Source organism: Phyllostomus hastatus, unplaced genomic scaffold (assembly GCF_019186645.2).
Source record: "Phyllostomus hastatus isolate PE091 unplaced genomic scaffold, TTU_PhHast_1.1 phas_contig_210, whole genome shotgun sequence".
NCBI classification, from domain to species: Eukaryota; Metazoa; Chordata; class Mammalia; order Chiroptera; family Phyllostomidae; genus Phyllostomus; species Phyllostomus hastatus.
In genome coordinates this window covers 8,207,920-8,219,669 of record NW_025333737.1, presented here as the reverse complement: position 1 = coordinate 8,219,669, position 11,750 = coordinate 8,207,920, and positions in this window count along the sequence as shown.

Genomic DNA, 11,750 nt, shown 5'->3' with positions numbered 1-11,750 from the left:
GGGGGAGGGCTCAACTCGAAGTCTTCCTGAGGCTCTTGCCTTTGCGAGAGGTGAGCAGACACAGATAACCCCGCCTCCTCCCCCTGGTACCGACTGGAGATGGGAGCCCGAGGAGAGGATCCGCACCGTCTGGATCCTGGATTCCATCCCAGACATCCTGGAAACGAGAGGGGCGTGGAGCAGCCAGCCCTGAGGCCAGGCTCGGACTAGTTTGATGAGGGTGTTGACTGGCGACCTATCTCCGGTCGCCCTGCCTTTCCAGCCGTACCCTTTGCCTAATTATCTGCGGAGGCTAAATTCTGCTCCACGTGAAGCTTACAGGGATGAACTCCTGCATCCCGGGGCCTGTGTTCTAGGAGAAAGCCTGCCTTGGGTTTGACTCTTTAGAGAAATAGCTTCCATGTGTAAAGGATAACCACTCACCAGTGCCAGCCATGGAACATTACACAGGAAAGTGGACACAGCACAAAGTCCCCTTGCTGTTAGCTGCTCCCTCACCTGGGTTTTCAAGGAAGTGGGGTGGAGGTAGTGGAGGTGTCAAGCTCTCCCTCCTACCAACGTGGCCTTGGATGGGACCCTCTGTGGGGCCCGTCTGCTGGCCCTTCCCCTCAGTACTGCCCGTTCTAAGCCCTCCCTCCATCTCCCCCTCCCGAATTCGCTCGCCCATCCCAGGTCCCCTCACAGCTCAAGTCCTATTTGTCCCATGAAAACCTGGGAGATTCTCAGGAGGCACCTCCTCCCTTCCCTTCCCTTCCCTTCCCTTCCCTTCCCTTCCCTTCCCTTCCCTTCCCTTCCCTTCCCTTCCCTTCCCTTCCCTTCCCTTCCCTTCCCTTCCTTCCCTTCCCTTCCTTCCCTTCCCTTCCCTTCCCTTCCCTTCCCTTCCCTTCCCTTCCCTTCCCTTCCCTTCCTTCCCTTCCCTTCCCTTCCCTTCCCTTCCCTTCCTTCCCTTCCCTTCCCTTCCCTTCCCTTCCCTTCCCTTCCCTTCCCTTCCCTTCCCTTCCCTTCCCTTCCCTTCCCTTCCCTTCCCTTCCCTTCCCTTCCCTTCCCTTCCCTTCCCTTCCTTCCCTTCCCTTCCCTTCCCTTCCTTCCCTTCCCTTCCCTTCCCTTCCCTTCCCTTCCCTTCCCTTCCTTCCTTCCCTTCCCTTCCCTTCCCTTCCCTTCCCTTCCCTTCCCTTCCTTCCCTTCCCTTCCCTTCCCTTCCCTTCCCTTCCCTTCCCTTCCTTCCCTTCCCTTCCCTTCCCTTCCCTTCCCTTCCTTCCCTTCCCTTCCCTTCCTTCCTTCCCTTCCCTTCCTTCCCTTCCCTTCCTTCCCTTCCCTTCCCTTCCCTTCCCTTCCCTTCCTTCCCTTCCCTTCCCTTCCTTCCCTTCCCTTCCTTCCTTCCCTTCCCTTCCCTTCCCTTCCCTTCCCTTCCCTTCCCTTCCTTCCTTCCCTTCCCTTCCCTTCCCTTCCCTTCCCTTCCTTCCCTTCCCTTTCCCTTCCCTTCCCTTCCCTTCCCTTCCTTCCTTCCCTTCCTTCCCTTCCCTTCCTTCCCTTCCCTTCCCTTCCCTTCCCTTCCCTTCCTTCCCTTCCCTTCCTTCCTTCCCTTCCCTTCCTTCCCTTCCCTTCCCTTCCCTTCCCTTCCCTTCCCTTCCCTTCCCTTCCTTCCTTCCCTTCCTTCCCTTCCCTTCCCTTCCCTTCCTTCCCTTTCCCTTCCTTCCCTTTCCCTTCCTTCCCTTCCCTTCCCTTCCCTTCCCTTTCCCTTCCTTCCCTTCCCTTCCCTTCCTTCCCTTCCCTTCCTTCCCTTCCCTTCCTTCCCTTCCCTTCCCTTCCCTTCCCTTCCCTTCCCTTCCCTTCCCTTCCTTCCCTTCCCTTCCTTCCCTTCCCTTCCCTTCCCTTCCCTTCCCTTCCTTCCCTTCCCTTCCCTTCCCTTCCTTCCCTTCCTTCCCTTCCCTTCCTTCCCTTCCCTTCCCTTCCCTTCCCTTCCTTCCCTTCCCTTCCCTTCCTTCCCTTCCCTTCCCTTCCCTTCCCTTCCCTTCCCTTCCCTTCCCTTCCCTTCCCTTCCCTTCCCTTCCCTTCCCTTCCCTTCCCTTCCCCTTTATTTAAAACAAATTAGTTTGTCATTAGGGCTAGCTGACTGTAATCCGTTCTTTTCACAGGTGTCTGGGAGTTGGCCTTCCCAGGTAGATTACATATCAATTAAGCATACCTCCAAGGACCAAGTCCTTCCTTCTCTTTGGGATTCTTGCCCCTCCTGGGAGTTAGTACACTGCCTTTGAGGCTTCTTCCACAAACGTTTAACCTTCTTTGAAGTTTGCCTGTGGGCACAGGGCTGAAGAAAACCCCATCCTGGCCTCTGGAGGCCCACAGTGGACACCCGCTGCCAGGGAAGGAGGTCAGATGCTTCTGGACACCACTCCCCACCGCAGTGCTAGTGCCCTGGCGGGAGGCTTGATTGGAAGAAAGTGCTGATGTTCTCTGATATCTGGGACCCCAGACCTGTGAATTTTGGGTGGCCTTTTCCTCCTGTGTCTGCTGAGGTGAAGTTTTGCTGGGGCCTTTCAGACTAGGGCTTTCTATTGATAATCACAGGAAATTAACATAGTAAAAAACCCTGAAGCTTGAAATTTCTGGCAAACTCTAAGCCCCTGACTCTGTAGGGGATTTGGGGTCTTAACTGCACCTTTGGTGTAACTTGACCTATAAGCCCTCAGGCGGGGGTGGGGGGGCAAGTACAGGTCTCTGCTTGTCACAGGTGCTGGGGCCCACCCTTGGGATTTGGGTGCACGTGATCCTCACAACCACAGGGGCCTGGCACCTTCCTGAGGCAGGTCCGCATGGGGCTCTGGGCATTTAGCACACTCCCCAGCCCCACTAGGGTCCGTTACACCGGTTAGTCCTATTTCCTTAGAGAAGAGTCGAAGGCTCCATTCATCTAGTCTGGCGCTGGCCATAAGTCTGTCTCTTGGCAGGCCATTTCGTTTTCTGGAATGAGCTAATCTCCAAGGCACCTTCCCACAAATGCACTGTGACTTCCCATCTCTATCCTGAGTCCCCCACCCCCAGCTTCTCCCCCCACTGCGGTTGTCAGATATGATCCTGAATGGGCACCTCAGGGTGTCACCAGGGCCTGAGGTCCGCACAGTTGGGAGCGGGGCCTCAGCAACCTGAGGCCCTGCCTCCGCCCTGGGCCATTCAGTCCCCTGCCTCCCCCACTGGGCAGAGGCTCTTTCATTCCTCAGTTCCCCGTTCTTGGGAACCACCTGGAGCCCTTTCTCAGGCAGGGCAACCTCTGCTGAGCGGCCTGGGAAAATCCCTGGGAGCTCAGGACAAGGTGCCCCACCACTGTGGGGAAAAGCCCCGGGCTCCAGGCTATGAGACCTCCTCTGAGGGAGTTAATGTGCATCCAGGCTCAGGGCAGCCAGTGCACCTAGAGAGTAAAACAGCAGGTCACCCCTCAGCTTCTCGGTGACAGAGTGGTGTCTGATTGGTGAGCTGGCCCACAGTCAGCTAGATGAATGAATGGTCCCTATCTGCAGCCCTCCCTTCACCTGCCTACATACAACCCTGGCCCCAAACCGCGCTCTGGAAACCTCTCAGCAAGCTCGCTAGGCATGTACAGGGTTGCACATCCTCCCAAGATGGCAGCTCCCAGGCTCTGGAGGTGAGGGGGGTGCTGTCTCCACAGACCCTTGACTGGAGGGACAGCTGCCGCTCCCCAGGCCAGGGACTCGCTATAGGTTGGGGGTATCAGTAGGGTTCAGTTAGGCCTGAGAAGGTGATGATATTGTAGGTCAAGTGGCGGTGGCAAAGCAGAGAGCCATGGAGTTTACTAGAAATGAGTTCAGATGCGGGGTCAGACACCCAAGTCGTGTGACCTTGGAGAAGTCACGTCTCTTTGAGTCCTATTTGGGACATGGTAACAATCTGGAGCCGCAGGAGGCTACCAGAGGATAGAAGGAGATCAAGCACGTGACCTTGCTTTGGGAGTTGTTGAGTCCAATGTAAGGGACCCTGGTTACTATTTTGTTATTGCTAAGTCATAGTTGAGGCTTCTGGGTCCTGTAGTGGTCACCTCCATCCCTCTGCCAGGGAAAGAACAGATGTCACCCTACCCCACACGCCACCAAAGAGTCCTGTCTATCATGTGCATTGTCATGTCATTAACACACCACCCCTGACCACTGAGGTGGGAGATGGTACTAAATGTCTTGTTTATCTGGGAGGGAGCAAAGGATGGGCAAGTAAGATATAACCAGAGCTCTGGCCTTCTCAGCACGATAATATAAACATCAGCTAAAGGCAGTAGCCCCAGAAGCCTGAAAGGAATGTTCTGTGGGGTCCCCAGGTTCCTGAAGCCCAGCGCTTCGCCCACCAGTGCCCCCCATGACAAGTGGAAGAGCCCAAACTTGCCCCTCACCAGACGTCTCCTCTTGGTGCTCCCAGGCCCGAAGATCAGGATTGGGAACACAGGCCCTAGGGTCACACAGTCCTGGGCTTGAATCCCAACTCTCACTGTGGGACCTGAGAGAAGTCACTTGAGCTCCGTGGGGCTCAGCTGGGTACCTACCCCCTGTAGTTGGCATGAGGTTGTTAGATAACGCAGGTCAGAGGTCAGTGTAAAGTCAGGGCCACATGGAGGGCTCCCCACATGGTTGCCAGCCTGTCTCAAAATTAAGGACCCAAGGGTGACCTTCTGGAACAAATTTGTTCCTGGGCATCCTTGGACAGAGTGGGCCCCTCCCCTTTAGTGTTTCCTAGAATCGAGCTAACAGAAAAAAAAAACGAACCTCATTATCTACAAGAGGCAGTCCCGGGGTTCTGATAAATACGTTTGTCAGGATCTGGTGGCTTACCAGAACTTTCTGTCATTGTCTCTGTGGAGGGGTGGGCAGAGACCCTGCTTTGCTGGGGGGGCGGCCCCTGCTAGCCAGACACCCTCCTGGGCCCCCAGAGAGGTGGTAAGAAAAGGGACTGGGGGGCAGAAAGAGGGTCTGTTTGTGCCCAGAAAAGGCCTTCCTTCTCCCTGAGAGCTCAGTTTGCAGGCAGTGTGGCCCGGAGAAGAGTGCAGAGAAGGCCAGGTCACTGTCATTTGCTGAGCACTTTTCTGTAGGCTCAGAATTTTGCATCTCACTCCCATTTTTCAGATTAAGAACAGGAAAGGCTAAATCCCTTGCCCGAGGTTCCACAGCTAAGTCCAGATTCTGGACTGGAAAATTCTAAGCAGTCAGGCTCCAGAGCCCACAGTTCTAGCCATAAACCCACGAGACAGCAGGGAAGGAGCCTGATTCTAGCTGAAGTGTGAGTGATCTTGCTACTGCACTGAGCCCCAGAGGGCCGGGGAAGGCCACGGGAGGAGACGGGCACCATCTTACCAAGCAGACAGACCCCTACCTGCCTGGGAAGGTCCTACCTCATTTCAAGGAGAACTGACATACCTTGCTTCAAGGCAGGTCTTAGAAGGCCACAGCCATGTTCCCCCTCAACCCCCATCTCTGTCACCCTGCCTCGCCCAGCCCACATCCTCACAAAAGACCCCAATTACATCCTTTCCCGGAGCCCAGTGCATGGTCCGGGGTGAAGTGGATGATGATGGGAGCTGAAGGCATCACTCAGCATCCGCTCTGTCCCAATGTGATATGACACATGGCCCAGATGTTCCCAGTGCTTAAAAGAACAGTGACCACAAACCAGTGGGTTCCTGTGCTTGTGCATTTTGTTTGGGGTGTTCTCATAGTCTTCCCTCCCTTTGCACCGAGTCTCCCAAATCCCAGACCCTTGGGTTGAGTATCTGATACTCAGTACAATACAGTATTTGTGTACTTCTGTCTGACTCTGGGGTCTCCCCACAGTTTCCTAGTCCCCTGGGCACGCCGAGGGTGCCTCCTCTGCAAGAAGGGGTTTTGCAACATCCCTGACTTGCCCCAACTAAACAAATCTGCTCCCACATTCAAGCCGACGGGATTGTGTTCTGAGTCAATGGCTGCAAAGAATGGAGAAGGGCCTGGCATCCTTGTGCCCTTTCTGATTTGTGCATTGTAGAGAAACCAGAGCATCCTTGTGCCCCTTCTAATTGTGGAGAGAATAAATAAGAGGTACAGGAAAATGTGTTTGTGGTCTGGGTGTAATTGTCAAAGCTCATCATGATGGCTACAGAGTTTATTTTCTCTTCTCCATAGTGTTCAGTATCCTAAGTGTTGTATTGGGTGTGCATGTATGTGTGTGTATGTGTGTGAGTGTATACATGTATGCCCTTCCTCTGCTCCTGCAAAGCCTTTGAGACATAACAATAACTCACCCTAGCCTGATGTCAAGGCTAGTTCATACTTCCCAGCTTGATGGCTTGATGCCTCCAGACACTCGCTAGCTTTCTCTTCTTCCCAAGCCAGTCACTCTCCAGAAAGCAGTTGTGGTTGAAGGCAAAAGACATGTTAGGTCAGCTAGCAATTCGGAGTCAGTTTCAGGCAGCAGATTACTCTGGGCCCAGGCCTCAGGTCCAGATCAAAGGAGTTTCTGAGTAGCAAGTAAAGTCCCAGCTGAGTGGCATCCATAGAGTCCGCCAGCAAAACAAAACTTTGCTCACCCAAGGACACCAGTAGGTAACAGGAAGAGAGCTGGGGCAAGGTTTATGGGCCTTGCAATTGAAGCTGTAATAAATTAATTACATGGAAATTTGCATAAGAGAATGTTTCCCCACCTTTTTGAGAAAATAGTTGGGTAATGGTAGTGATCACCTCAGCTACTCACTTTACAGCACAGAAAATAAAACCCAGTGTTGAAGTGACTTATCCAAGGTCATACAGCCAGCTACTAGCAGAACCCGGGACAAGATGCAAGGTCTCCTAAGCCTGGGCCGGCACTTGTGGCCTGTAGGTCAGTTGCAGCCTGAACATGTATCCTGCTAGGTTCACACAACTGTTCCAGTTACTGTTAATACAAACAATTTTTAGTATCCAAAACAACTATTTTATTATATTTCTGGACTCACTGGGCCTCAAGAATTTAGACAGAGCACAGAAATAATGGCTTGCTTCTGCCACATGATGTGAGGGCTGTCAACTGAGAAGACTTGAGGACAGGGGCTGGGTGGGGTGTGCCTCAGTGGCTGGGGCTGGAATCACCTGGAGAACCTGCACTCACGTGTGTGGTGGTTAATGCTGGCTGTCAGCTGGAAACTCAGCTGGGCCGTCAGCCAGGACACCTGTGCGTGGCTTTTCGGGGGGGAATCGTTTGAACTTCCTTTGGACAAGATGGCAGCCAAGTGCTAACTAAGATCAAGTGTTTAAGAGGACCAGGCAGAAACCATAGGACCTTTTATGACTACAATAGTTTCCCAGAGCTGCCATAATAAAGGACTGCAAACAGGATGAATTCACAGAAGGTTACTCTGTCACAGTTCTGGAGGCTAGAAGTTCACAATCAAGATACTGGCAGGGTTGGCTCCTGTGAGTGCTGTGAGGGAGGGTCTTTTCCATGCTTCTCAGTTTCTAGCACATTCTAATTCTCTGTCTGTACGTGGCCTTCTCCCCGTGTCTTCATGCCAGCTCTCCTCTGCATATCTGTCTCTGCATGCAAATTTCCCCTTTTCATAAGGATTTGGGCCTACCCAGATGACCTCATCTTACCTCTCGAACATCGGCAAAGACCCTGTGTTTAAGTAAGGTCACACTCGCAGGTACTAGGAGTTAGGATTTCAACATCTTCTGTGGGAACACAATTTAACCCATAACCATGGTTTAGCCTTGAAAGCCACATTGCATCACTCTGCTGTGGTCACAGGCCCCTCCCCACCAGGTTCAAGGGGAGGGAACATGGATCCCACCTTTGGGTGGGAGAAGTGTCAAAGTTACATTATAAAAAGCATGTGCAGTGGGAGATACTGTTGTAATCATTTTTGGAAGATACGATCTGCCACAACAATGCTTTATGTTATATGTGTGTGTGTATATACAACATAAAAATATGTGTATATATTTTTAATCGCTAATATTTAAGCACAAGAAGGTTTATATACAATTTGGGTTCCGGTCCTTGAAGAACTGGAAAGACCTGGCAGCACGGTGCTCTCGTTTTCGGGCGCAGCAGGCAGTGAGAGCTGCCCCTCTCAGGAGGCTGGTGGGTGATGGGACCCACTTCCTGCATCTCCCTCTTCTGGGGTCCAATGCCAGCTGCCACCTAGTCACCATGTGTAGCTGTGATTTCCCTTACACTCACTTGCTTCTCTCCTGTATATCCTTGGTGCCTGTTCCTGGGATCTGGGGTGCCCCCCACCCCCAGGCCACACTGAGCAGAGGTAGCTCCCAGGGCAGAACCCCGGGAACTCCCCTGAGGTGAAGTCATGGTGTCATGCCTGGAACCCCTCCAGGAGCCCACAGAAGGCAACAGAAATGAGCCAACCTGTGATTCACCGCAGAGCGTGTGCAGGACTGGTCTAGCCAGGAGGCTGCGGGCAAGCACAGGCAGCTGGCTGGTTGCGGGAGAGTAGGGTGAGGTGGGGGTGGGGAGGTGAGCTGGAAACTGCAAACAAATGTGATCAGATCCACCTTCTGAGGCCCCACCCACCCACCCCCATCTGCCCTGCCCCCACAGATCTCTTTCCAAGAAATGACCTGGGGGCCACCTCCGAGGTGGCTTCCCTGACTTCCCACCATGCCCATCGATCTTTATCCTTTAGAGCTTTCCCAGATCCTCCCTGCTACGGGTGGGCTCCCTTTACAGCACAGGCCTCTAAAGTCAGCAATGCCAGGGCAGCCCACCAACTGACCATGTTTCCTTGTCATCCCAGGAACCTTGACTGAGAGGGTGATTTTCCCCTCAGCCCCCTGACACAGGCCAGGACCAGGAGTCAGGGAAGGGGTTCCAGTCTCACAGGAGCACAGGCAGACCCCTTCGCCCCAGGAGTGCTGAGCTCTCTTCAAGATGGGACACGTGGTGTTTTGGTTGGTCCCTAGGCATCGGGGGTGTCACTGGGGACCCTGGCCTTGTCACCACTAGCAGGTCATGCTGGCCCCTCTTTGTGTCCTTTCCTGCCTTTGAAAGAGTGAGTTCACTGATGCACAGTGCTTAGGAAGGTGGTCTGGCAGAGTGGGAGCCGTTGTTCACGTGTGAGGGTCTCCTCCACCCTGTGTTGCTGTGCTGTGGACTCTTAGTAGGGGTTGGCAGATGGGGAGCCTTGCTTTATGAGAGAACCCTGCCCGGCCTCCTCCCTCCCCACATACCAGGTACCACGTACCAGGTGCGGTGCCAGGCCCAGAACCCAGGCAGGCCTTGCCTTCACCCACACGGAGGCCACCTGTACCCCCCCTGCACCCCCAGCTTACCCAGCAACAGCCAAAGAGGGAGAGAGGCCCCTGGAGTTCAGGTCTCCAGCATCGGTGATCAATACTTTGCAGGCTGGTTGAGGGGCAGGGCGTGAGGGTTTTTCTGACTGTGGGGAAGGACTGTTGTTTGGCTCCTCATGAGAGGTGGAAACAATTTAAGAAGGGCAGAGTGTGGAGAAATAGGAAAACAGGCATCCTATAGTTGCAATTTAATTCAGGGCTGGCTGGCACTGTTCTCCAAAAATTGAAGACGGCTGGGGGAGAAGGGGAGGGGAGGCCCGAGGTCCAGGAGGGGCCTGGTCCTGGGATCCTGCCAGCCTCCACCATCATTGAACCTGAACTCCCAGAGATAAAAGATGCACATTGGAGCTCCGAGTAGAACTCATTACTCTTTCCCTACGCCTGCCATAACAAATTACTGTGAATGGGGTGGCTGAAACCAAAATAAATTTATTCTCTCACAGTTCAGAGGTCCACAATCAAGGTGCTGGCAGGGCCGAGTTCCCTCTGACGGCTCTGGGGGAGGGTCCTTGTTTCTTCCAGCTTCTGGTGGCTCCTGCAAGCCCTGGTGTTCCTCTGTTTGTAGATGCGTCACTTCCTCTGTGTGTCTCTGTGTCCTCTCCTCTCTCATAAGGACCCCAGTCACTCAATTTAGGACCCACCCTATTCTAGTCTGACCTCATCTTAACTAATTACATCTGCAAAGACCCTACTTCCAAATGAGGCACCATTCTGAGATTCCAGGTAGGCATGAATTTTGGGGGGGTCACTATTCAATCCATTATAGTACCCTTGATTGCCTTATCTGGGGAGTCGCACCAGAACCCCACAGAGGTTCCAGCAAGTATTGATTCACCGGAAGCCACTTTAGACCAGGGGTCTGCAAACTGCTAGTTTTTGGGTGGTCCATGCGCTAAGAATGATTTTTATATTTTAAAATGACTCGAAGAAAAAACTAGAATGATATCTCGTTAAGGGTGAAAATTATGTAAAATTCTACTTTCAGTGTCCTTAAATAACACTTGACTGGAGCACAGCCACATGCATTCATTTACTTCCTCATAGGGTGGAGACTGTGGACGAAAATCCTGAATTATCTACTATCTGGCCTTTTAGGGAGAACATTTGTCCGACTAAGTGCACCCTCGGGTCATTGTCCTAAAACAGCGGTTCCTGCCTGGCCTGCGGCCTCCCAGAACACACGGCCTTTCCCAAGGGCTTAGGTCCTCTCCTCCAGGTCGGGCAGTGTCTGAACCCTGGGTGAAGGCTGCCAGCCAGGCCTGGGGTCCAATCCTGGCTCTGGCCCTTACCTGGCAGGTCCCTTCCCCCCTCAGCTCTCCTGTGAGGGGTCCTTATCGGTTGAATGGGGAAGAGGTGAAATTCCTCATCGTGGGCTTCCTGTGGGGTTACCATGCTGCCCGGAAGGCCTTTAGCTGAACCTGTTGGCACAGCTCAGCTGCTGTCATCGTCGCCCTGCAGCTCTAGCTGATGCGGGAGGTGGCAGGGCACAGAAAGTCAAAGACCTTTGGAATTCTCTCCCACACCAGAAAATCCCACCTGTTCTGGTGAAGGCTCCCAGCAAGCCTCTTTGGGACTAACTCCATCCTTGATCAGCTGAGAAAAGAGAGTGAGAAAGTGCCTGTCATCTGCCTTGGGTGCAGGAGCGGAACTTTCCATGGAAAAGACAACATCAGAAGGCGCAGGTGAGCACCGCTGCAGGCCTGCTGGCACCCGTGTGACCCTCCTGTCCACACCGCACCTTGCTCTGTGCCCCTGGGGGAGGCTGGCCCGCATGGACCACATTCCAGTGCCCTCCGACTTCTCGCTGAGCTTGGGCCACAGGAGCCCCGGCAGGAGACTGGAAGACAGAAGGAGAGCCAGACCCAGGGGAGAGATGGAGGGTCTCCAGCACCCCCAGTGCTGTGTCTCCATCGGCCTTTTTGGCTTTTTGGTCTGCAGGCTCCAGGAACTTTCCCTCCGCCCCCCCCTCACCCCACTGGCCCTGTCAGGCCTGGGTGGTCCACTGTTTCTGACCCCAGGGCCTGTCAAGCTCCTTATATGAAACTCTCCTCAGATGACCCTAATTTGAGTGTACTGTTGCTTCCAGCATGACTGATATACTCTGAAAGGCCAGTTTTGCTCCCTGCAAGAATCCTAAATTTCTAAGATTGACAAGTTTTCTTCTGAGACATTCCCTGAAGCAGGCAGAGCCCAGCTGGGTTGGGACTCATTGAGCCAGGTTTGTGCCCAGAGCCAAAGCCTTTGGGTGATCCCAGGGCCCTTTCATCCACGAACAATAGCGACAATTCCTTACGGGGTGTAGAGCGCTGTATGGCTTCCAAATGACGTTCACATGTAATCGCTCTGCTAACACCCAGGCCCTTTTTGGTGAGGAACCCGGAGCAGTTTTCAGCATCCCCATTTCCTGGAGGAGGAAGCTGAGGTTCTGAAAGC